Source organism: Leuresthes tenuis, unplaced genomic scaffold, assembly GCF_036924035.1.
Source record: "Leuresthes tenuis unplaced genomic scaffold, fLeuTen1.0.hap1 SCAF_4, whole genome shotgun sequence".
In the NCBI taxonomy this organism is placed as follows: Eukaryota; Metazoa; Chordata; class Actinopteri; order Atheriniformes; family Atherinopsidae; genus Leuresthes; species Leuresthes tenuis.
The window spans coordinates 33,191,394-33,217,800 of record NW_027325358.1 but is presented as its reverse complement, the minus strand read 5'-3'; the positions used below and the strand labels follow the sequence as shown (position 1 = coordinate 33,217,800).

The 26,407-nt window shown below is 43.5% G+C and overlaps 4 non-coding genes across 4 annotated transcripts; 3 read left to right on the top strand and 1 right to left on the bottom strand.

Annotated features, from left to right (window-relative positions):
• Window positions 1-14,771: 14,771 nt before the first annotated feature.
• Window positions 14,772-14,962, bottom strand: LOC140306437 (U2 spliceosomal RNA). Its single transcript, XR_011915744.1, has one exon. It is a non-coding gene; the product is annotated as a U2 spliceosomal RNA (small nuclear RNA).
• A 6,869-nt stretch (window positions 14,963-21,831) lies between these two features.
• LOC140306066 (U2 spliceosomal RNA) lies at window positions 21,832-22,022 on the top strand. Its single transcript, XR_011915429.1, has one exon. It is a non-coding gene; the product is annotated as a U2 spliceosomal RNA (small nuclear RNA).
• Window positions 22,023-22,433: 411 nt separating this feature from the next.
• Window positions 22,434-22,547, top strand: LOC140306337 (U5 spliceosomal RNA). The gene has a single exon (XR_011915654.1). It is a non-coding gene; the product is annotated as a U5 spliceosomal RNA (small nuclear RNA).
• A 290-nt stretch (window positions 22,548-22,837) lies between these two features.
• Window positions 22,838-23,025, top strand: LOC140306211 (U2 spliceosomal RNA). Its single transcript, XR_011915561.1, has one exon. It is a non-coding gene; the product is annotated as a U2 spliceosomal RNA (small nuclear RNA).
• The last annotated feature ends 3,382 nt before the right edge of the window (window positions 23,026-26,407 follow it).

The following is a 26,407-nucleotide window of genomic DNA, read 5'->3' as shown; positions in this document are numbered from 1 at the left end:
TGTAAAAAGCAGGTAAGAAAAGGTGCGAATGCCCGAACATACACCATCAAAAGCTAGAGCAGAGCTGTTCGACTGCAAGTAGGTGTGAATGTCCACCCATAATTCCTGAAAAATGGGTAAGAAAAGGTGCGAATGCCCAACCATACATCATCAAAAGAAAAAGTGGATGTGTTCTGCTACAAGAAGGTTTGAATGTCCGACCATAGTTTGTAAAAAGTGGGTAAGAAAAAGTTGGAATGCCCGAACATGCACCATCAAAAGAGGGAGCGGAGGTGTTCCGCTGTAAGAAGGTGTGAATGTCCGACCATAGTTGGTAAAAAGCGGGTAAGAAAAGGTTAAAATACCCGACTCTACACAATCAATAGCGGGAGCGGAGTTGTTCGGCTAAAAGAAGGGGTGAAAGTCCGACCATGGTTTGTAAAAAGCGGGTAAGAAAAGGTTCGAATGCCAAAATATACACCATCAAAAGCGGATGCCGAGGTGTTCGGCTGCAAGTAGGTGTGAATGTCAGATCATAATTTGCAAAAAGCTGATGAGAAAGGTGTGAATGACCGACAATAATTGCTGAAAAATGTGTTAGAAAAGGTAAGAATGCCGGACCATTCATCATCAAAAGCGGGAGAAGAGGTGTTCGGCTGCAAGAAGCTGTGAATGTCCAGCCATAATAACTCAAAAACGGGTAAGAAAAGGTAGTATTGCAAGACCATAAATGATCAAAACAGGGAGCGGAGGTGTTCCGCCATAAGAAGGTGTGAATGTCCGACCGTAGTTGGTAAAAAGTGGGTAAGAAAAGGTTAAAATACCCGACTGTACACAATCAATAGCGGGAACGAATGTGTTCGGCTACAAGAAGTTGTGAGAGTCCGACCATGTTTTGTAAATAGCGGGTAAGAAAAGGTGCGAATGCCCGACAATGTATGATCAAAAGAGGGAGTGGAGGTTTTCGGCTCAAAGAAGGTCTGAATGTCCAACCATAATTTGTAAAAACCGGGGAAGAAAAGGCTCGAAAGCCCGACTATACACCATCAAAAGCGGGAGCAGAGGGGTTCAGCTGCAAGAAGGTCTGAATGTCCATCAATAATTGCTAGAAAAAATGAAAGAAAATTTTCGAATATCAAACCGCATATGATCATAAGTGGGAGCGGAGGTGTTTAGCTGCAAGAAGGTGTGAATGTCCACCCATAATTCCTCAAAAATGGGTAAAAAAAAAGGTGCGAATGCCCAACTATACATCATCAAAAGCAGGACTGGATGTGTTCGGCTACAAGAAGGTTTGAATGTCCGAGCAGAGTTTGTAAAAAGCGGGTAAGAAAAGGTTCGAATGCCCGAACATACACCATCAAAAGAGGGAGCGGAGGTGTTCCGCCATAAGAAGGTGTGAATGTCTGACCGTAGTTGGTAAAAAGCGGGTAAGAAAAGGTTAAAATGGCCGACTGTACACAATCAATAGTGGGAAGGGATGTGTTCGGCTACAAGAAGGTGTGAAAGTCCGACCATGTTTTGTAAAAAGCGGTTAAGAAAAGGTGCGAATGCCCGACAATGTATGATCAAAAGAGGGAGCGGAGGTTTTCGGTTGCAAGAAGGTCTGAATGTCCAACCATAATTTGTAAAAACCGGGGAAGAAAAGGCTCGGAAGCCCGACTATACACCATCAAAAGTGGGAGCAGAGGTGTTCAGCTGCAAGAAGGTCTCAATGTCCATCAATAATTGCTAGAAAACACGAAAAAAAATGTTCGAATATCCAACCGCACATGATCATAAGTGGGAAAGGAGGTGTTCAGCTGCAAGAAGGTGTGATTGTCCAGCCATAATTCCTGAAAAATGGGTAAAAAAAGGTGCGAATGCCCAACCATACATCATCAAAAGCAGGTGTGAATGTCAGATCATAATTTGCAAAAACCTGATGAGAAATGGTGAGAATACCCGACTATACACCATCAAATGCGGGAGTGGAGGTGTTCGGCTGTGAGTAGGTGTGAATGTCCGACCATACTTGCTGAAAAATATGACAAAGCAGTTTTCACTTGGTTTGAGTGAAGGAATTCATTTTATATCAAAATCCGAAATTGTGTAGAACTCGTGGAAATAAGTTTATTCTCGGATTCCTAAAGTTTTAGTGTTGTTCTTTGGTATACTGCAAAGTAATACTTTCTATTTTGTTGAAACCGATTCAGACATGGATAAATATGAAGGACAAAGCAGTTTTAACTTGGTTTGAGTGAAGGAATTCATTTTATATCAAAATCCGAAATTGTGTAGAACTGGTGAAAAGAAGCTTATTCTCGGATTACTAAAGGTTTAGTGTTGTTCTTTGGTATACTGCAAAGTAATACTTTCTTTTTTGTTGAAACCTATTCAGACATGGATAAATATTAAAGACAAAGCAGTTTTAACTTGGTTTGAGTGAAGGAATTCATTTTATATCAAAATCCGGAATTGTGTGGAACTCATGAAAAGAAGCTTATTCTCGGATTCCTGAAAAAAATTAGTGTTGTTCTTTCCTATCCTGCAAAGTACTACGTTCTTTTTTGTTTAAAGCTATTTAGACATGGGTAAATATGAAGGACAAAGCAGTTTTAACTTGGTTTGAGTGAAGGAATTCATTTTATATCAAAATCCGAAATTGTGTAGACCTGGTGACAAGAAGCTTATTCTCGGATTCCTAAAGGTTTAGTGTTGTTCTTTGGTTATACTGCAAAGTTATACTTTCTTTTTTGTTGAAACCTATTCAGACATGGATAAATATGAAGGACAAAGCAGTTTTAACTTGGTTTGAGTGAAGGAATTCATTTTATATCAAAATCCGAAATTGTGTAGAACTTGTCAATCGACGCTTATTCTCGGATTCCTGAAAAGGTTTAGAGTTGTTCTTTCCTATCCTGCAAAGTACAACGTTCTTTTTTTGTTTAAAGCTATTTAGACATGGATAAATATGAAGGACAAAGCAGTTTTAACTTGGTTTGAGTGAAGGAATTCATTTTATATCAAAATCCGAAATTGTGTAGAACTCGTGAAAATAAGATTATTCTCGGATTCCTAAAGGTTTAGTGTTGTTCTTTCCTATCCTGCAAAGTACAGCGTTCTTTTTTGTTTAAAGCTATTATGACATGGATAAATATGAAGGACAAAGCAGTTTTAACTTGGTTTGAGTGAAGGAATTCATTTTATATCAAAATCCGGAATTGTGCATTATGTCAGCAGAATTGTAGTCTGAATACCTTTATGCCAAACAGATTTGCTTTGCCAAGGGAAGTTTTATAAATGTTTATTGTTTATGTTTACAATATATAAACTAGCAGAATAATTAATTCATCCTCCTGGTCCCTCCCACCCCGGAGAGGGCAGCCAGAGACTGGCTGCAATAGGCATCCCCGCTACCTGGGACCCAACACAGGGCAGGAGGGCCTGATGTCCACCAGGCTCGGGGCCTACAGTCACCATATTCCGGGAGCTACTGTACCCCCAGAAGGAACCCATCCCGCCCCACCCCACTCAACCCAACCCCACCCCGGAGGACCTCTACAAAAACAAACAAACAACAACAAAAATCAAACAAACAAACAAACAAATCACCCGGTCACACCAGTCGCAGCAGCCCAGGCCTGAGACCCACCATTACCCAGGCCCCCCCCAACAGGGGAAAAGCACACCCCCACACAGACCCCCTCCCCCTCACCGCACGCCCCAACACCCTAAAAAAAACAACCACCTGCGGACACCTTGGAGTTCCCAGAGCAACAAGGCCGGCACCAGGACCTGCACCAACCCACGCATACTGTGGCATGTCCAGGGCAACCCAGACCCCCCAGGCACAGGCAGGGCCCCGCCCCGGGTGCAAGGCAGCGGCAAGCCACCAGGTCCAGGCCCAGCTCCACCACCCACGCCAGAGCGGCCCGGTCACCCGGTACAGAGCCAGCAGCCACCACCCCAAGGCCCCTAAGGGACCCCGCCCCACACCGCAAGACAGCCCCACCCGCAAGCCCCCAAAACTGCCCTCCAAGCCCGACACACAGTCCCCCCCAGCAATGACCAACCCGGTCCCCACGACCCGAGAGACCACCAGACGCCCGAAGCCACACAGCCCCCCCCAGCACACACCCAACCGCCCAGAGCGACGGGACAGCAACCCACCACCAACACTATGTGATCAAGCTAATCAGAGGGGACCAGAGAGAATTAAATTCAGCCAATTGATGTTTTGAGGAGGCAGACATTGTTTCCATGCTAATATAATCTAAAAGAAAATTTCTAAACTGGTTAATACACAGATTGTTCTTCGCTTTCCAGTTCATGAGAATAGTTTTCTTTGCTATACATAACACTGTGAGGATCATGTGTGCTAAGCTAAATTCCACGTTGATGTTGTCTAAGTCACCCAGTATGCACAGTGTGGGGCATGCAGGAATGCTACACTTTAGCCATGTTGATAGGTCCACACAGATTTCAAGCCAGAACTTCTGGACAGGCGCACAAAACCACAAAGCGTGTGCATAATCATCAGGTGTGTTATCTGTGCAATGTGAGCAGATGTTTGAGTGTGTTAGACCCATCCTGAACATCCTTTGTCCTGTATAGTGTGTTCTATGAAGAATTTTGTATTGTATGAGCTGTAAATTAGGATTTCGAGTCATTGTGAAGGTGTTCAAACATATTTGTGGCCAGAAGCTATGACTAGAACTGATGGATAAATCTGCCTCCCATTTTGAGGACGGTAGAGACATTGTGTCATCTATCTATCAATAATTTATATATTTTTGATAGTAGTTTTGGGGTGCAGATGCTTAGAAATTCTGCTACCCTAATCAGGAGTTGTAAGTCTGGTTGGTGGAGGATATATTTCTTTGTTATTATAGACTTAAGTTGTTGATATTCTAGGAATTTATTGCTGCCTATCTCATGTTGTGATATGAGCTCATCAAATGAAATAAAATGTCCATTTTGGATTATATGTTCCAGATGTTTGATTCCTTTGATCTTCCACAGAGTAAAGTTTAGCATTTTTTTGTTTTGCAGGATGTCAGGATTGTTCCAGATGGGTGTAAGCTTACACGGGACAAGTGAAGACTTTGTTATTTTAAGAAATTCTCACCAGGCTGTCAGAGAGGTGCTGATGTTAATGCTTTTGAAACATTTGTGATTTTTCACGTTTTGACTAAAAAGTGGCAGGTCAGAGATTTCCAGATTATCACACAATGCTTGTTCTATACTTATCCATGTTCATCTATTGGGCTAGGTTTAAACCATTTTGATATATACTGTAACCTATTGGCTAAGGAATCTAATCCACCCTGTCCTTGGTCTTCTGTATGGTTTTTAAACTAATACGTGGTGGTTTGTTTTTCCACAGAAATTTGGAGATGCATGAATCTAGTGACTTAAACCAAGTAGCAGGTGGTTTTATGGGGATCATTGAGAACAAATAGTTAACTTTTGGTAGTATCATCATTTTAATGGTTGTAACTCTCCCCATAAGTGATATAGGTAAGGACTTCCAACGAGAGAGATCGTCCTTTACTGTCTTTAATAATTGCACATAATTGCTAGGTTTAAACCGTTTTGATATATACTGTAACCTTTTGAGGCGGCCTGTTGCCTGTTGCCGCTGCGGGTTCTTTCAGAGAGACTCAGAGACAGAGGACGGTTCAACGTATAGTTTATTTAACCCTTTTTCATGAATGTGGAGTCGTTCGCAGGCCTTCCCTCCCGGTTCGTGCTGCCGACTCCACTTCAATCCTCCTTCCAGCTCTGAGTTTTTAAAAGAGGAGAGTGATTAGACAAGTGACTGCTGGTGTACTAATCACTCACCTAGTCCTGCTCCCCAGAGCTCTCTCCACAGCTCTCTCCTGCAGCTGATGCACCACGCCCCCTCCACATACCTCCATCGCCTGACCTTGGCCGGGGAGCGGTCCGGCCTAACCTACTCCCCCCCATCTGTGCCCCCGGCCTATGGACCACTTTGAATTTAAAAGGCTGTAGTGCCAGATACCAGCGGGTGATCCGTGCATTGACATTTTTCATTCGGTGGAGCCACTGGAGGGGAGCAAGGTCCGAGCAAAGGGTTAATGGGCGCCCCAGCAAGTAATACCGCAGAGCGCCGACCACCCACCGGATGGCCAGGCACTCCCTCTCCACCGTGTTGTATCTGGTCTCCCTCTCGGATAGTTTCCGGCTGATGTAAAGCACTGGGCGGTCAACGCCCCGCACCTGCTGGGACAGAACAGCCCCCAACCCCCTTCCCGATGCATCAGTCTGCAGGACAAATGGGAGAGAGGAGTTAGGTGTGTGGAGAAGAGGCTCCCCACAGAGGGTCTGCTTTACCCTCTCAAGTGACACCTGGCACTGCTTCGTCCACCGGACCGGATCAGAGGCACCTTTTCGGGTAAGGTCGGTCAAGGGGCTGGTCAGCTCCGCGAAGTTGGGAATAAATCGCCGGTAATATCCGGCCAGCCCCAAAAACCGCCTCACCTCTTTCTTGGCCTTAGGTTTTGGGCAGGCTGCAATCGCTGCTGTCTTGTCTACCTGTGGACGCACCTGTCCGCCGCCCAAGTGGTACCCCAGATACCGTACCTCCCTCCATCCAACTGCACACTTCTTTGGGTTGGCCGTGAGCCCCGCCTGCCGCAGTGACTCCAGCACTGCCGCCATCTGCTGAACATGCTCCGCCCAGCTGTTGCTATGGATGATGACGTCATCCAGGTAAGCGGCAGCATACGCAGCATGTGGCCACAGGACCCGATCCATAAGGCGTTGAAATGTGGCTTGGGCCCCGAACAACCCGAACGGATGTGTGACAAATTGGTACAACCCGTACGGAGTGGAGAAAGCCGTTTTTTCCTTAGACTCTGGAGACAAGGGAATCTGCCAGTAGCCCTTGGTCAAATCCAGTGTCGTAAAAAAACGAGCAGTGCCCAGGCGATCCAGGAGCTCGTCGACCCGGGGCATAGGATAGGCATCAAATCGTGACACATCATTCACCTTGCGATAGTCCACACAGAACCGGATAGACCCATCCATCTTGACTACAAGAACGATGGGACTACCCCAGGCGCTGTTAGACTCCTCAATTACACCCATCTCCAGCATAGCTTCCAATTCTGCCTGAACCACTTCTCTTGTGCTCAGGTAACCCATAGGGACGTAAACGCACTGTCACGCCCGGGTGTTTCTCAACATGGTGTTGAATAAGGCTTGTGCGTCCTGGCAGGGGGGAGAACACATCAGCGTAATGCTGCTGCAATTGGGCTATGTCTGCTCTCTGGGACGGTGAGAGGTGCCTTGATCAGTCAGGATCTCTTTCGGGATCCCGACTCGGGAGATAACTTGAAACAGTGCCTGCGCTACACTCTTTGCAGAGATGGTGCGCAACGGCACTGCTTCTGGATATCGTGTTGCATAATCCACCAGAACTAACACAAAGCGATATCCACGTGCGCTCCGATGAAAGGGCCCGATGAGGTCCATCCCAATACGCTCAAATGGAACCTCAATCAGCGGCAATGGGCGCAAAGTGCTTTCGGGACGGCCTGTTGGTTAACCAACTGGCATTCGGAGCAGGACGCGCACCAGCGGCGCACGTCTGCCCGAATGCCTGGCCAATAGAACCGGGCCATTGTTTTTTCATACCCCATATGCCCCGCCATCGGGTTATAATGAGACGCCTGGAAAACGATTTCCCGACAGCTTTTCGGCACCAACAGCTGTGTAATGATTTCCTCTGTCTGAGTGTCACGACTCACTCTGTACACTCTGTCCCTGCACAATGAAAAATGCGGAAATGTTAGCACTGCGTCAGGGCGCACCATATGACCATCAATTTTTATCACCTGATCCAAGGCATAGCGTAGAGTATCATCACGAGACTGCTCGAGTGGACAATCTTCCATGGAGTCGAACACGGGAACCAACGGAACCTCCTGTGAAGGTACCGTTGGCTCCCCCTCCCCGTCTGCAGTGTCGGACAACCTTGCGTCACCGCTGAGGACAGCACACATATCCCATGACCCTGACGGTCGTGAGCGCACCCCCACACACTGCCCCACTAATCTATCAAACCCGGGCCAATGGGTTCCCAAAATCAGGGGGTGCGCCAGGCAGGAGCTAACCGCGGCCTTCACACTAAGCTTTTTCCCCTTACAGCGAATTTCAACCGGGACCACGGGGTATCTGTGAATATCCCCATGCACACACCTAATATCCACCCATTCTGCCTCTATCAAAGCCCCAGGTCGAATCAGATTCTGGTGAACTATACTGTGTGCAGCCCGAGTCCACCATTGCCTGATGTGTACCCCCCTGAATCCTTACCGGAACGCTGTACGTCCCTCCTGGACCGGGGGAGGGCGCTGGAGGGCCAACAACCCGAATCACCTGTCCGACCTCCATGAGCGGGCACTCGCGGAGAAAATGACGGGGCTGCCCGCACCTCCAACACTCCTGAACTGCCACCTGAGGGACTCTCTGTGGGTCGGGAGCAGGACTTGTAGCGGCTGGAACATGGGGTGGAAAGAGAGGGCAGGAAAGGTTAGTGCAGGGGAGAGGAGACGGTCGTGCTGTTGCCAGCTGAGAGCCAGCTGTTGACGGCCTCCTCCGGGGCGCTGGTGTTGGCCGGCCCAGCGATGCTGGCCGAGCCTCCGGTGTCCGGCCCTGGAAAAAAACGGCCAGATGGTCCTCCGCAAGGGTGATCCAGGTCAGTGGGTCGGTGGCAGCGTACCCACTCCGCCGTACCACTTGGCAGCCCCTCCACGAACTGTTCCAGGACGATTTGTCCCAGCATCCTCCGCTCTCCATTCGAGTCCCCTGGCAGCAGCCACCGTGTCGCTGCGTCGGTCAACTGCTGCGCATAGGTGAACGGACGGTCCGTGGGGCCCAGTTTGGTCCTTCTGAACCGGCGGCGATGGTCCTCCGCCGAGTACCCCAGGCGATCCAGGACTGCCCTCTTGACGTCCGCGTACTGGCTTCGAGAGTTCTCTCCACAGCTCTCTCCTGCAGCTGATGCACCACGCCACCTCCACATACCTCCATCGCCTGACCTTGGCCGGGGAGCGGTCAGGCCTAACCTACCCCCCCCCACCTCGCCATGCGAGCTGGAAAGGAAGTTGGCCACCGCCATCTTTGCCCCCAGCCTATGGACCACTTTGAATTTAAAAGGCTGTAGTGCCAGATACCAGCGGGTGATCCGTGCATTGACATTTTTCATTCGGTGGAGCCACTGGAGGGGAGCAAGGTCCGAGCAAAGGGTGAATGGGCGCCCCAGCAAGTAATACCGCACAGCGCCGACCACCCACCGGATGGCCAGGCACTCCCGGATGGAGGATGAATTAATTATTCTGCTAGTTTATATATTGTAAACATAAACAATAAACATTTATAAAACTTCCCTTGGCAAAGCAAATCTGTTTGGCATAAAGGTATTCAGACTACAATTCTGCTGCCATAATGCACAATTCCGGATTTTGATATAAAATGAATTCCTTCACTCAAACCAAGTTAAAACTGCTTTTTCCTTCATATTTATCCATGTCATAATAGCTTTAAACAAAAAAGAACGCTGTACTTTGCAGGATAGGAAAGAAAAACACTAAACCTTTAGGAATCTGAGAATAATGTTATTTTCACGAGTTCTACACAATTTCGGATTTTGATATAAAATGAATTCCTTCACTCAAACCAAGTTAAAACTGCTTTGTCCTTCATATTTATCCATGTCTAAATAGCTTTAAACAAAAAAAGAACGTTGTACTTTGCAGGATAGGAAAGAACAACTCTAAACCTTTTCAGGAATCCGAGAATAAGCGTCGATTGACAAGTTCTACAAAATTTCGGATTTTGATATAAAATGAATTCCTTCACTCAAACCAAGTTAAAACGGCTTTGTCCTTCATATTTATCCATGTCTGAATAGGTTTTAACAAAAAAGAAAGTATTACTTTGCAGTATACCAAAGAACAACACTAAACCTTTAGGAATCCGAGAATAAGCTTCTTGTCACCAGTTCTACACAATTTCGGATTTTGATATAAAATTAATTCCTTCACTCAAAACAAGTTAAAACTGCTTTGTCCTTCATATTTACCCATGTCTAAATAGCTTTAAACAAAAAAGAACGTAGTACTTTGCAGGATAGGAAAGAACAACACTAATTTTTGTCAGGAATCCGAGAGTAAGCTTTTTTTCACGAGTTCTACACAATTCCGGATTTTGATATACAATGAATTCCTTCACTCAAACCAAGTTAAAACTGCTTTGTCCTTAATATTTATCCATGTCTGAATAGGTTTCAACAAAAAAGAACGTAGTACTTTGCAGTATACCAAAGAACAACACTAAACCTTTAGGAATCCGAGAATAAGCTTCTTGTCACCAGTTCTACACAATTTCGGATTTTGATATAAAATTAATTCCTTCACTTAAACCAAGTTAAAACTGCTTTGTCCTTCATATTTACCCATGTCTAAATAGCTTTAAACAAAAAAGAACGTAGTACTTTGCAGGATAGGAAAGAACAACACTAATTTTTTTCAGGAATCCGAGAATAAGCTTCTTTTCACGAGTTCTACACAATTCCGGATTTTGATATAAAATGAATTCCTTCACTCAAACCAAGTTAAAACTGCTTTGACCTTAATATTTATCCATGTCTGAATAGGTTTCAACAAAAAAGAAAGTATTACTTTGCAGTATACCAAAGAACAACACTAAACCTTTAGTAATCCGAGAATAAGCTTCTTTTCACCAGTTCTACACAATTTCGGATTTTGATATAAAATGAATTCCTTCACTCAAACCAAGTGAAAACTGCTTTGTCATATTTTTCAGCAAGTATGGTCGGACATTCACACCTACTCAAAGCCGAACACCTCCGCTCCCGCATTTGATGGTGTATAGTCGGGCATTCTCACCATTTCTCATCAGGTTTTTTCAAATTATGATCTGACATTCACACCTGCTTTTGATGATGTATGGTTGGGCATTCGCACCTTTTTTACCCATTTTTCAGGAATTATGGGTGGACATTCACACCTTCTTGCAGCTGAACACCTCCTTTCCCACTTATGATCATGTGCGGTTGGATATTCGAACATTTTTTTTCATGTTTTCTAGCAATTATTGATGGACATTGAGACCTTCTTGCAGCTGAACACCTCTGCTCCCACTTTTGATGGTGTATAGTCTGGCTTCCGAGCCTTTTCTTCCCCGGTTTTTACAAATTATGGTTGGACATTCAGACCTTCTTGCAGCCGAAAACCTCCGCTCCCTCTTTTGATCATACATTGTCGGGCATTCGCACCTTTTCTTAACCGCTTTTTACAAAACATGGTCGGACTTTCACACCTTCTTGTAGCCGAACACATCCCTTCCCACTATTGATTGTGTACAGTCAGCCATTTTAACCTTTTCTTACCCGCTTTTTACCAACTACGGTCAGACATTCACACCTTCTTATGGCGGAACACCTCCGCTCCCTCTTTTGATGGTGTATGTTCGGGCATTCGAACCTTTTCTTACCCGCTTTTTACAAACTATGCTCGGACATTCAAACCTTCTTGTAGCCGAACACATCCAGTCCTGCTTTTGATGATGTATGGTTGGGCATTCGCACCTTTTTTTTTACCCATTTTTGAGGAATTATGGGTGGACATTCACACCTTCTTGCAGCTAAACACCTCCGCTCCCACTTATGATCATGTGCGGTTTGATATTCGAAAATTTTCTTTCATGTTTTCTACCAATTATTGATGGACATTCAGACCTTCTTGCAGCTGAACCCTTCTGCTCCCGCTTTTGATGGTGTATAGTCGGGCTTTCGAGCCTTTTCTTCCCCGGTTTTTACAAATTATGGTTGGACATTCAGACCTTCTTTGAGCCGAAAACCTCCAATCCCTCTTTTGATCATACATTGTCGGGCATTCGCACCTTTTCTTACCCGCTATTTACAAAACATGGTCGGACTTTCACAACTTCTTGTAGCCGAACACATTCGCTCCCGCTATTGATTGTGTACAGTCGGGTATTTTAACCTTTTCTTACCCACTTTTTACCAACTACGGTCGGACATTCACACCTTCTTATGGCGGAACACCTCCGCTCCCTGTTTTGATCATTTATGGTCTGGCAATACTACCTTTTCTTACCCGTTTTTGAGTTATTATGGCTGGACATTCACAGCTTCTTGCAGCCGAACACCTCTTCTCCCGCTTTTGATGATGAATGGTCCGGCATTCTTACCTTTTCTAACACATTTTTCGGCTGTAGCTCAGGAGGAAGAGCAGTCGCCCACCAATCGGAAGGTCGGTGGTTCGACTCTGGCTTCCCCAGGATACATGTCGAAGCGTCCTTGGGCAAGACACTGAACCCCACGTTGCTCCCCCAGTGTATCATTGGGGGTATGAATGTGTGTGAATGATTAGAAAAGCACGTAGTTATATCTTAAGACGTGCTGTATGAATGTGTGTGAGTGGGGTGAATGCGGCATGTAGTGAAGCGCTTTGAGTGGTCAGCTAGACTAGAAAAGCGCTATACAAGTACAAGTCCATTTCCATTTTTTTACCAATTATTGTCGGTCATTCACACCTTTCTCATCAGCTTTTTGCCAATTATGATCTGACATTCACACCTACTTGCAGCCGAACACCTCGGCTTCTGCTTTTGATGGTGTATATTTTGGCATTCGAACCTTTTCTTACCCGCTTTTTACAAACCATGGTCGGACTTTCACCACTTCTTTTAGCCGAACAACTCCGCTCCCGCTATTGATTGTGTAGAGTCGGGTATTTCAACCTTTTCTTACCCGCTTTTTACCAACTATGGTCGGACATTCACACCTTCTTACAGCGGAACACCTCCGCTCCCTCTTTTGATGGTGTATGTTCTGGCATTCGAACCTTTTCTTACCCACTTTTTACAAACTATGCTCGGACATTCACACCTTCTTGCAGCGAAACACCTCCGCTCCCTCTTTTGATTGTGTATGTTCGGGCATTCGAACCTTTTCTTACCCGCCTTTTACAAACTATGGTCGGACATTCAAACCTTCTTGTGGCCGAACACATCCACTTCTGCTTTTGATGATGTATAGTTGGGCATTCACACCTTTTCTTACCCATTTTTCAGGAATTATGGGTGGACATTCAGACCTTCTTGCAGCTGAACACCTCCGCTCCCGCTTTTGATGGTGTATAGTCGGGCTTTCGAGGCTTTTCTTCAACGGTGTTTACAAATTATGGTTGGAAATTCAGACCTTGCAGCCGAACAACTCCGCTCCCTCTTTTGATCATACATTGTCGGGCATTCGTACCTTGTCTTACCCGCGTTTTACAAACCATGGTCGGACTTTCACACCTTCTTGTAGCCGAACAACTCCGCTCCCGCTATTGATTGTGTACAGTCGGGTTTTTTAACCTTTCTTACCCGCTTTTTACCAACTATGGTCGGACATTCGCAGCATCTTACAGCGGAACACCTCCGCTCCCTCTTTTGATGGTGTATGTTCGGGCATTCCAACTTTTTCTTACCCACTTTTTACAAACTATGGTCGGACATTCAAACCTTCTTGTAGCAGAACACATCCACTTCTTCTTTTGATGATGTATGGTTGGGTATTCGCACCTTTTCTTACCCATTTTTCAGGAATTATGGGTGGACATTCACACCTACTTGCAGTCGAACAGCTCTGCTCCCACTTTTGATTATGTTTGGTTGGATATTCGAACCTTTTCTTAACTGCTTTTTACAAACTTTGGTCGGACGTTCACACCTTCTTGCAGCCGAACACCTCCGCTTCCGCTTTTGATGGTATATATTCGGGCATTCGAACCTTTTCTTACCCGCTTTTTACCAACTATGGTCGGACATTCACACCGTCTTTCAGTGTAACACCTCCGCTCCCTCTTTTGATGGTGTATGTTCGGGCATTCGCACCTTTTCTTACCCGCTTTTTACAAACTATGGTCGTACATTCAAACCTTCTTGTAGCCGAAAACCTCCACTTCCCTCTTTTGATCATACTTTGTCGGGCATTCGCACCTTTTCTTATCCGCTTTTTATTCAAACCTTCTTGTAGCCAAACACATCCACTCCTGCTTTTGTTGATGTATGGTTGGGCATTCGAACCTACTTGTTGCCCGCTTTTCATTAATTATGGGTGGACATTCACACCTTGTCGCAGCCAAACACCTCCGCTCCCTGTTTTGATCATGTATGGTTGGACATTCACACCTTTTCTCACCCGCTTTTTGCAAACTATGGTCGGCCATTCACAGCTTCCTCTCCACCATACTTGTATGGTGGGATAATCACACCCACTTGCATCCGAAGACCTCCGCCCCCACTTTTGTTGATATTTAGTCGGTCATACGCACCTTACCCGCTTTTGGCAAACTATGGCCTTCTTGCAGCCAAAAACCTCTGATCTCGCTTTTTATGATGTAAGGTTGGGCATTCAGACCTTGCTTCACCTGCTTTTCACCAAATATAGTCGGACATTCACACCTTCTTGCAGCCGAACACTTCCGCTTCACCTTTTAGTTTTCTATGGGGCATTCACACCTTTTTTTTCACCGCATTTTATAAAAACACCACAGGAACACCGTATTGAGGCTTTGTTCTGACCGCTCATTCGGTGTCGCGTTTCTTTCAAGCAATTCTCCTGATTAGCCCGCACTCGGCTCGCTCCCAGAGCCGTGTTAAAGTCTACTTCGCATTCACTCTCTTTTGTCAGCAGACTAAAAGAAACTTCCATCCTGCACCGCTGTTTGCTTTTTCACAAGAGCAGAGGAGAGCGCACCGTTCCCAGCGGCACTGCAGTACCGGGTCGATGCTTGGAGTGAACGGAGCAAGCTCCTTTTTCAACTCCTATTGATAAAAATCCATTTAATATGTAGTCCTCGCTTAGAGGACATATCAGACATTAAACTGATAAGAACAGATACTACACTTGATCTTAGCCAAAAGGCCGAGAAGCGATAACTGTCCACTGGTTCACGTCCGAGGGCCCTTCCTGGCACAATGCGCACTTGTAGCGGTGTTCTTTTAATGGCCATAGTGTCACTTTGCACCTCCGCCCACCCGTTGCACTGAGCACTTTTCAACCCTTTTAAATGGTATAACTTTACACTACCACACGCTCCAGCGAACACCATTCAAGCAACAACTTTGCACTCCAGCTTCGAACATCGGCACAGTCGCAACAAATAAGGCGACTCTACTCAGAGAAGTCACTCTGCACAGTAACAAGATTTCTTTTGCACAGACAGAAAGGGCTTCATCCGCAAAGGTAAAGCCTGCCAAAAATAGAAACAACTCATTAGTGCTGCTCAACGTTGTACTTTGCAGTAAAAGAAAGAGCAAATCTAAAGTTTCAGGAATCCGAGAATAAGCTTACTTTCATGAGTTCTTCACGATTTCGGATTTTGCTATAAAATGAATTCCTTCACTCAAACTAAATTAAAACTGCTAAACCGCTAATCTGTTACATACAAGGCAGATGTCAAATTCACCGAAATAGGATCTAAGGGTATTTGGCCAATCGAGCTGTAGCAGCTTCGGTAAAAGAGTATAAGTTGAAGAGTTTGTGAATAAAGGTGTGCGCACACATAGTGAGTTGTAGGAAAATAGGCAGGGAGCAATGCCGGCTGGGGTATATGTTCTTGTATGTTGTCTGACTGTTTGATTTGAATGTGTTGTGTAAGTGTCCTGTTGAATGTTACATGTTTGGGCTTTGACACGCTTCACTGTGGTTGTTAACTGTGTGGTGTGTCCTGAAATGTTATATGTTTGGGCTGTGTGACATGCTTAATGCTTTTCAGTAGCAACCCACTTATTCATATATAGCAACTGACAACATAAGAAGTCCGGACATACTTTGATAGTAGTTGTAGAAGTATCCTTATTGATAATAGATAAACTAATTCATAGTGATAGAACAGTAGATGAACAGGTGCCTGCACATGTCTCATGAAAATAAAATGGGTGTATGATTGCTGACGGCAGAGCAATACTGCCAAACTTATGAGTTCTTGTGGCAAACTTGATTCAGTGTCTTGACGTGTATACGCTGTTTCGCTGACTTGTCACAAGAAACAAAGTGTGTTTGATAAGATCCGACCATTTTATTACGGGAGGATCAGTATGTATGGATTCTGATGTGACTGATAAACCCATTCGTATCTTAAGCATAATCTAATACGTGAGACAACGCCCTGGCACACAATCAAAAAAAAAAAAAGAGAGAGCGGTTTTGTGTCCCCACAGTCCATAATGTAGAAAAGAGAGAAAAAAGCCTTTCTGATTTGGTGTGTGTGCTCACAGTGCAGAGTGTAGAGAAAAGAGAGAAAAGAAAGCCGTTTTGGTGTCACGGGTGTTGTGACTTACACACACACATTTCTGAATTGAGAAAGGAAATTATTTTAGAGGAAGCACTAGAGTTTAGATCCCACATTTGTTGATAGGCATTCATTTAATTTTTCTTTTAATCAGTTTTAAAGTGAATACTAACTGAGAAATGAAAAAGGTGAAGAGTTTAGAAGCTTGGTTCAAGAGCAAAACTTGGTTTATGATCAGCTGAGTCTCTAAACAGAACAGCAAAGGGCTTCATCGAACATTTAAAAAAGATTCAGATTGTTAGAATATCCAGAATTTATAGAAATGGTGGTGATTATTCTTATTTTCTAGAATGGAAATAACTGCACCATGTCTGTTTTATGAATTTAAGGGGCTAAAAAGTTTTGTTCTCGTTTTTCTATGATTAACCGAATGTATGTGAGAATCCAAACAGACAGAAGGGTTACGGCCGAGCGCTGGACCTTCCTACCCGGCTGGGGTATATGTTCTTGTATGTTGTCTGACTGTTTGATTTGAATGTGTTGTGTAAGTGTCCTTTTGAATGTTACATGTTTGGGCTTTGACACGCTTCACTGTGGTTGTTAACTGTGTGGTGTGTCCTGAAATGTTATATGTTTGGGCTGTGTGACATGCTTAATGCTTTTCAGTAGCAACCCACTTATTCATATATAGCAACTGACAACATAAGAAGTCCGGACATACTTTGATAGTAGTTGTAGAAGTATCCTTATTGATAATAGATAAACTAATTCATAGTGATAGAACAGTTGATGAACAGGTGCCTGCACATGTCTCATGAAAATAAAATGGGTGTATGATTGCTGACGGCAGAGCAATACTGCCAAACTTATGAGTTCTTGTGGCAAACTTGATTCAGTGTCTTGACGTGTATACGCTGTTTCGCTGACTTGTCACAAGAAACAAAGTGTGTTTGATAAGATCCGACCATTTTATTACGGGAGGATCAGTATGTATGGATTCTGATGTGACTGATAAACCCATTCGTATCTTAAGCATAATCTAATACGTGAAACAACGCCCTGGCACACAATCAAAAAAAAAAAAAGAGAGAGCGGTTTTGTGTCCCCACAGTCCATAATGTAGAAAAGAGAGAAAAAAGCCTTTCTGATTTGGTGTGTGTGCTCACAGTGCAGAGTGTAGAGAAAAGAGAGAAAAGAAAGCCGTTTTGGTGTCACGGGTGTTGTGACTTACACACACACATTTCTGAATTGAGAAAGGAAATTATTTTAGAGGAAGCACTAGAGTTTAGATCCCACATTTGTTGATAGGCATTCATTTAATTTTTCTTTTAATCAGTTTTAAAGTGAATACTAACTGAGAAATGAAAAAGGTGAAGAGTTTAGAAGCTTGGTTCAAGAGCAAAACTTGGTTTATGATCAGCTGAGTCTCTAAACAGAACAGCAAAGGGCTTCATCGAACATTTAAAAAAGATTCAGATTGTTAGAATATCCAGAATTTATAGAAATGGTGGTGATTACTCTTATTTTCTAGAATGGAAATAACTGCACCATGTCTGTTTTATGAATTTAAGGGGCTAAAAAGTTTTGTTCTCGTTTTTCTATGATTAACCGAGTGTATGTGAGAATCCAAACAGACAGAAGGGTTACGGCCGAGCGCTGGACCTTCCTACCCGGCTGGGGTATATGTTCTTGTATGTTGTCTGACTGTTTGATTTGAATGTGTTGTGTAAGTGTCCTGTTGAATGTTACATGTTTGGGCTTTGACACGCTTCACTGTGGTTGTTAACTGTGTGGTGTGTCCTGAAATGTTATATGTTTGGGCTGTGTGACATGCTTAATGCTTTTCAGTAGCAACCCACTTATTCATATATAGCAACTGACAACATAAGAAGTCCGGACATACTTTGATAGTAGTTGTAGAAGTATCCTTATTGATAATAGATAAACTAATTCATAGTGATAGAACAGTAGATGAACAGGTGCCTGCACATGTCTCATGAAAATAAAATGGGTGTATGATTGCTGACGGCAGAGCAATACTGCCAAACTTATGAGTTCTTGTGGCAAACTTGATTCAGTGTCTTGACGTGTATACGCTGTTTCGCTGACTTGTCACAAGAAACAAAGTGTGTTTGATAAGATCCGACCATTTTATTACGGGAGGATCAGTATGTATGGATTCTGATGTGACTGATAAACCCATTCGTATCTTAAGCATAATCTAATACGTGAGACAACGCCCTGGCACACAATCAAAAAAAAAAAAAGAGAGAGCGGTTTTGTGTCCCCACAGTCCATAATGTAGAAAAGAGAGAAAAAAGCCTTTCTGATTTGGTGTGTGTGCTCACAGTGCAGAGTGTAGAGAAAAGAGAGAAAAGAAAGCCGTTTTGGTGTCACGGGTGTTGTGACTTACACACACACATTTCTGAATTGAGAAAGGAAATTATTTTAGAGGAAGCACTAGAGTTTAGATCCCACATTTGTTGATAGGCATTCATTTAATTTTTATTTTAATCAGTTTTAAAGTGAATACTAACTGAGAAATGAAAAAGGTGAAGAGTTTAGAAGCTTGGTTCAAGAGCAAAACTTGGTTTATGATCAGCTGAGTCTCTAAACAGAACAGCAAAGGGCTTCATCGAACATTTAAAAAAGATTCAGATTGTTAGAATATCCAGAATTTATAGAAATGGTGGTGATTACTCTTATTTTCTAGAATGGAAATAACTGCACCATGTCTGTTTTATGAATTTAAGGGGCTAAAAAGTTTTGTTCTCGTTTTTCTATGATTAACCGAGTGTATGTGAGAATCCAAACAGACAGAAGGGTTACGGCCGAGCGCTGGACCTTCCTACCCGGCTGGGGTATATGTTCTTGTATGTTGTCTGACTGTTTGATTTGAATGTGTTGTGTAAGTGTCCTGTTGAATGTTACATGTTTGGGCTTTGACACGCTTCACTGTGGTTGTTAACTGTGTGGTGTGTCCTGAAATGTTATATGTTTGGGCTGTGTGACATGCTTAATGCTTTTCAGTAGCAACCCACTTATTCATATATAGCAACTGACAACATAAGAAGTCCGGACATACTTTGATAGTAGTTGTAGAAGTATCCTTATTGATAATAGATAAACTAATTCATAGTGATAGAACAGTAGATGAACAGGTGCCTGCACATGTCTCATGAAAATAAAATGGGTGTATGATTGCTGACGGCAGAGCAATACTGCCAAACTTATGAGTTCTTGTGGCAAACTTGATTCAGTGTCTTGACGTGTATACGCTGTTTCGCTGACTTGTCACAAGAAACAAAGTGTGTTTGATAAGATCCGACCATTTTATTACGGGAGGATCAGTATGTATGGATTCTGATGTGACTGATAAACCCATTCGTATCTTAAGCATAATCTAATACGTGAGACAACGCCCTGGCACACAATCAAAAAAAAAAAAAGAGAGAGCGGTTTTGTGTCCCCACAGTCCATAATGTAGAAAAGAGAGAAAAAAGCCTTTCTGATTTGGTGTGTGTGCTCACAGTGCAGAGTGTAGAGAAAAGAGAGAAAAGAAAGCCGTTTTGGTGTCACGGGTGTTGTGACTTACACACACACATTTCTGAATTGAGAAAGGAAATTATTTTAGAGGAAGCACTAGAGTTTAGATCCCACATTTGTTGATAGGCATTCATTTAATTTTTCTTTTAATCAGTTTTAAAGTGAATACTAACTGAGAAATGAAAAAGGTGAAGAGTTTAGAAGCTTGGTTCAAGAGCAAAACTTGGTTTATGATCAGCTGAGTCTCTAAACAGAACAGCAAAGGGCTTCATCGAACATTTAAAAAAGATTCAGATTGTTAGAATATCCAGAATTTATAGAAATGGTGGTGATTACTCTTATTTTCTAGAATGGAAATAACTGCACCATGTCTGTTTTATGAATTTAAGGGGCTAAAAAGTTTTGTTCTCGTTTTTCTATGATTAACCGAATGTATGTGAGAGTCCAAACAGACAGAAGGGTTACGGCCGAGCGCTGGACCTTCCAAAAAAGATGAGACAGGCTGGACCCGTGCCATACTAGTTAAGACCTGCCTGTGGATAACAGGTTCTTTAAACTCTCACAAACTCACACACGTTCGCACACATACACCCATACACACACACATTCTTGAACTTGCTTCAAGATTAAACCTTTGCATTAACTGACTCCAGCAACTCTGAGTCTCATTGAGAGACTTTTCTCAACAATTGGGTCCTCAAACCAGATCTCAACGTTTTTTCTGCTGTCCAGGGTCGGAGCTGAAACCGTGCACGGGGGAGTCCAGTACTCCTAATGAAAGACCCCCTGCTGAATTGCGGTAATTAGGGGCCAGTGTCCACTGAAAGGGGGAAAAAGGGACGAGATCGTACTTTTGAATCAATGGCCAGAAGCCATTGGCAGTGCAGGCATCAACAATAATGGTGTTATTTCACCCATTAACACTTAAGGTACCTCATGCAGTGGCTGTGATATGGTTACTTATAAAATATCTTTACCAGACATCTCTCCTACATAACAGTTCTTCTTTCACAGCCACACCTTGTTGTCGAGAGATGTGCTACACTTAATCCATCCACAAGCTACCTACCCTACAGATGGAAAGCCTCATGATTGCATGTCAGAAATAACCATCAGTGTTTTACCCAGGCCAGACTTAACTGATATACGTTATGAAAATGCAGAAATAACTATATTTATTCAACAGGTCAAGCGAAAAACCCTGATGGCACAAATGCTACAGGATTTGCAGTTGTAACAGAAACTGAAGTTTTCTTAAAACAACCACTACCAAAAAATTACTCTGTTCAAGCAGTCGAATTGGTAGCTTTAACTGAAGCTTGTAAATTAAATAACAAAAAGGTTGTTAATGTTTACACTGACAGTCAGTATGCCTTCTCAACTGTACATGTGTTAACACAGCATTGGAAAAACAGGTATGTTGACATCCACAGCTAAATGTATAAACTACAAATATTTTAGCATTATTAGATGTTATTCAATTGCCATCTACAATAGACTCGTATGAATGACCGGAAGGAAAACCATACTGCCAAAGAATTTGTTTAAATATGCTGCAGTATTGAGCCACGGACCATGTCATGTCTCAACAGGAGGGATGGAAGCAATAATGAACAAGGTTTTTACAGCATATGGTTTTACTAATTATTGAAATTTTTTTTTTAGAATAAATAAATGAATAAAGTTTTGTCTAGCAGGTCAAATATGTGCAAAATACATTCCACAGGGCAATCTAAGACCAAAACGAAGATAATTCCCTAAGCCAGTGTATCTTTGTCAACATATTTGTTTGGATTTCATTATTTCATTATTGTGTAGATTTCATTTAACTAAATTAATGTTAAGGGAAACGATTCTGTTCAGTGACAACAGAGGTTTTTACCAAATGGTCTGAAATATTTCCACGTGCACAAGCAGATGCACATTGTGCCAGGAAGGGCCCTCGGACGTGAACCAGTGGACAGTTATCGCTTCTCAGCCTTTTGGCTAAGATCAAGTGTAGTATCTGTTCTTATCAGTTTAATGTCTGATATGTCCTCTATGCGAGAACTACATATTAAATGGATTTTTATCAATAGGAGTTGAAAAAGGAGCTTGCTCCGTTCACTCCAAGCATCGACCCGGTACTGCAGTGCCGCTGGGAACGGGGCGCTCTCCTCTGCTCTTGTGAAAAAGCAAACAGCGGTGCAGGATGGAAGTTTCAGGGAGCCCAAGATGAAACTTTCTTTTAATCTGCTGAGAAAAGAGAGTGAATGCGAAGCAGACTTTAACACGGCTCTGGGAGCAAGCCGTGTGCGGGCTAACCGGGAGAATTGCTTGAAAGAAATGCGAAACCGAATGAGCGGTCAGAACAAAGCCTCAATACGGTGTTCCCGTGTTGTTTGTGGCTGCCTTGTCTTTTGCACAGAGTAAAAGACAAGGCAGCCATCGAATAGGGCCCGATTGTTCCTACTTGGTCAGCCGAGGAGCAAGGGTGGGGAGCAAGCGTCTCAACCAAGCAAAGCTCACCATGGGGAAGGTGGCTATGCCAACTAGCCTGATGCCCTGCTCCCGCAGTGATGGATATTCGTACTCTGGTTTCTCTTCATAACGTACAAGTCCTTCGCCTTTTACTAAAGACTTCTGTGGAGAGCAGCACTAATGAATTGTTTCTATTTTTGGCAGGCTTTACCTTTGGGGGTGAAGACCTTTCTGTCTCTGCAAAAGAAATCTTGTTACTGTGCAGAGTGACTTCTCTGAGTAGAGTCGCCTTACTTGTTGCGACTGTGCCGATGTTCAAAGCTGGAGTGCAAAGTTGTTGCTTGAATGGTGCTCGCTGGAGAGTGCGGTAGTGTAAAGTTATACCATTTAAAAGGGTTGAAGAGTGCTCAGTGCAGCGGAGGTGCAAAGTGACACTATGGCCATAAAAAGAACACCGCTACAAGTGCGCATTGTGCCAGGAAGGGCCCTCGGACGTGAACCAGTGGATAGATATCGCTTCTCGGCCTTTTGGCTAAGATCAAGTGTAGTATCTGTACTTATCAGTTTAATATGTGATATGTCTATGCAAGGACCACATATTAAATGGATTTGTATCAATAGGAGTTGAAAAAGGAGCTTGCTCCGTTCACTCCAAGCATCGACCAGGTACTGCAGTGCCGCTGGGAACGGTGCGCTCTCCTCTGCTCTTGTGAAAAAGCAAACAGCGGTGCAGGATGGAAGTTTCAGGGACCCCAAGATGAAACTTTCTTTTAGTCTGCTGAGAAAAGAGAGTGAATGCGAAGTAGACTGTAACACGGGCTAACCAGGAGAATTGCTTGAAAGAAACGCGACACCGAATGAGCGGTCAGAACAAAGCCTCAATACGGTGTTCCTGTGGGGTTTTTATAAAATGCGGTGAAAAAAAGGTGTGAATGCCCCATAGAAAACTAAAAGGTGGAGCGGAAGTGTTCGGCTGCAAGAAGGTGTGAATGTCCGACTATATTTGGTGAAAAGCAGGTGAAGCAAGGTCTGAATGCCCAACCTTACATCATTAAAAGCGAGATCAGAGGTTTTTGGCTGCAAGAAGGCCATAGTTTGCCAAAAGCGGGTAAGGTGCGTATGACCGACTAAATATCAACAAAAGTGGGGGCGGAGGTCTTCGGATGCAAGTGGATGTGAATATCCCACCATACAAGTATGGTGGAGAGGAAGCTGTGAATGGCCGACCATAGTTTGCAAAAAGCGGGTGAGAAAAGGTGCAAATGTCCAACCATACATGATCAAAACAGGGAGCGGAGGTGTTTGGCTGCGACAAGGTGTGAATGTCCTCCCATAATTAATGAAAAGCGGGCAACAAGTAGGTTCGAATGCCCAACCATACATCATCAAAAGCAGGAGTGGATGTGTTCGGCTACAAGAACGTTTGAATGTCCGAGCATAGTTTGTAAAAGGCGGGTAAGAAAAGGTTTGAATGCCCGAACATACACAATCAAAAGAGGGAGCGGAGGTGTTTCACTGCAAGAAGGTGTGAATGTCCGAGCATAGTTTGTAAAAAGTGGGTAAGAAAAGGTTCAAATGCCAGAACATACATCATCAAAAGAGGGAGCGGAGGTGTTCCGCTGTAAGAAGGTGTGAATGTCCGACCATAGTTGGTAAAAAGCGGGTAAGAAAAGGTTAAAATACCCGACTCTACACAATCAATAGCGGGAGCAGAGTTGTTCGGCTAAAAGAAGGTGTGAAAGTCCGACCATGGTTTGTAAAAAGCGGGTAAGAAAAGGATCGAATGCAAAAATATACACCATCAAAAGCGTAGGCCGAGGTGTTCGGCTGCAAGTAGGTGTGAATGTCAGATTATAATTTGCAAAAAGCTGATGAGAAAGGTGTGAATGACCGACAATAATTGCTGAAAATGTGTTAGAAAAGGTAAGAATGCCGGACCATTCATCATCAAAAGCGGGAGAAGAGGTGTTCGGCTGCAAGAAGCTGTGAATGTCCAGCCATAATTACTCAAAAACGGGTAAGAAAAGGTAGTATTGCCAGACCATAAATGATCAAAACAGGGAGCGGAGGTGTTCCCCTGTAAGAAGGTGTGAATGTCCGACCATAATTGGTAAAAGGCGGGTAAGAAAAGGTTAAAATACCCGACTGTACACAATCAATAGCGGGAGCGGAGTTGTTTGGCTACTAAAAGGTGTGAAAGTCCAACCATGGTTTGTAAAAAGCGGGTAAGAAAAGGTGCGAATGCCCGACAATGTATGATCAAAAGAGGGAGCGGAGGTTTTCGGCTGCAAGAAGGTCTAAATGTCCAACCATAATTTGTAAAAACCGGGGAAGAAAAGGCTCGGAAGCCCGACTATACACCATCAAAAACGGGAGCGGAGGTGTTCAGCTGAAAGAAGGTCTGAATGTCCATCAATAATTGCTAGAAAACATGAAAGAAAATTTTCGAATATCAATCCGCACATGATCATAAGTGGGAGCGGAGGTGTTCAGCTGCAAGAAGGTGTGAATGTCCACCCATAATTCCTCAAAAATGGGTAAAAAAAAAGGTGCGAATGCCCAACCATACATCATCAAAAGCAGGACTGGATGTGTTCGGCTACAAGAAGGTTTGAATGTCCGACCGTAGTTGGTAAAAAGCGGGTAAGAAAAGGTTAAAATTGCCGACTGTACACAATCAATAGCGGGAAGGGATGTGTTCGGCTACAAGAAGGTGTGAAAGTCCGACCATGTTTTGTAAAAAGCGGTTAAGAAAAGCTGCGAATGCCCGACAATGTATGATCAAAAGAGGGAGCGGAGGTTTTCGGCTGCAAGAAGGTCTGAATGTCCAACCATAATTTGTAAAAACCGGGGAAGAAAAGGCTCGAAAGCCCGACTATACACCATCAAAAGCGGGAGCAGAGGTGTTCAGCTGCAAGAAGGTCTCAATGTCCATCAATAATTGCTAGAAAACATGAAAGAAAATTTTCGAATATCCAACCGCACATGATCATATGCGGGAGAGGAGGTGTTCAGCTGCAAGAAGGTGTGAATGTCCACCCATAATTCCTGAAAAATGGGTAAAAAAAGGTGTGAATGTCAGATCATAATTTGCAAAAACTTGATGAGAAATGGTGAGAATGCCCGACTATACACCATCAAATGCGGGAGCGGAGGTGTTCGGCTGTGAGTAGGTGTGAATGTCTGACCATACTTGCTGAAAAATATGACAAAGCAGTTTTCACTTGGTTTGAGTGAAGGAATTAATTTTATATCAAAATCCGAAATTGTGTAGAACTCGTGGAAATAAGTTTATTCTCGGATTCCTAAAGGTTTAGTGTTGTTCTTTGGTATACTGCAAAGTAATACTATCTATTTTGTTGAAACCGATTCAGACATGGATAAATATGAAGGACAAAGCAGTTTTAACTTGGTTTGAGTGAAGGAATTCATTTTATATTAAAATCCGAAATTGTGTAGAACTCGTCAATCGACGCTTAGTCTCGGATTCCTGAAAAGGTTTAGAGTTGTTCTTTCCTATCCTGCAAAGTACAACGTTCTTTTTTTGTTTAAAGCTATTTTTTCTAGCAATTATTGATGGACATTGAGACCTTCTTGCAGCTGAACACCTCTGCTCCCGCTTTTGATGGTGTATAGTCGGGCTTTCGAGCCTTTTCTTCCCCGGTTTTTACAAATTATGGTTGGACGTTCAGACCTTCTTGCAGCCGAAAACCTCCGCTCCCTCTTTTGATCATACATTGTCGGGCATTCGCACCTTTTCTTAACCGCTTTTTACAAAACATGGTCGGACTTTCACACCTTCTTGTAGCCGAACACATCCCTTCCCGCTATTGATTGTGTACAGTCGGGTATTTTAACCTTTTCTTACCCGCTTTTTACCAACTACGGTAGGACATTCACACCTTCTTATGGCGGAACACCTCCGCTCCCTCTTTTGATGGTGTTTGTTCGGGCATTCGAACCTTTTCTTACCCGCTTTTTACAAACTATGCTCGGACATTCAAACCTTCTTGTAGCCGAACACATCCACTCCTGCTTTTGATGATGTATGGTTGTGCATTCGCACCTTTTTTTTTACCCAT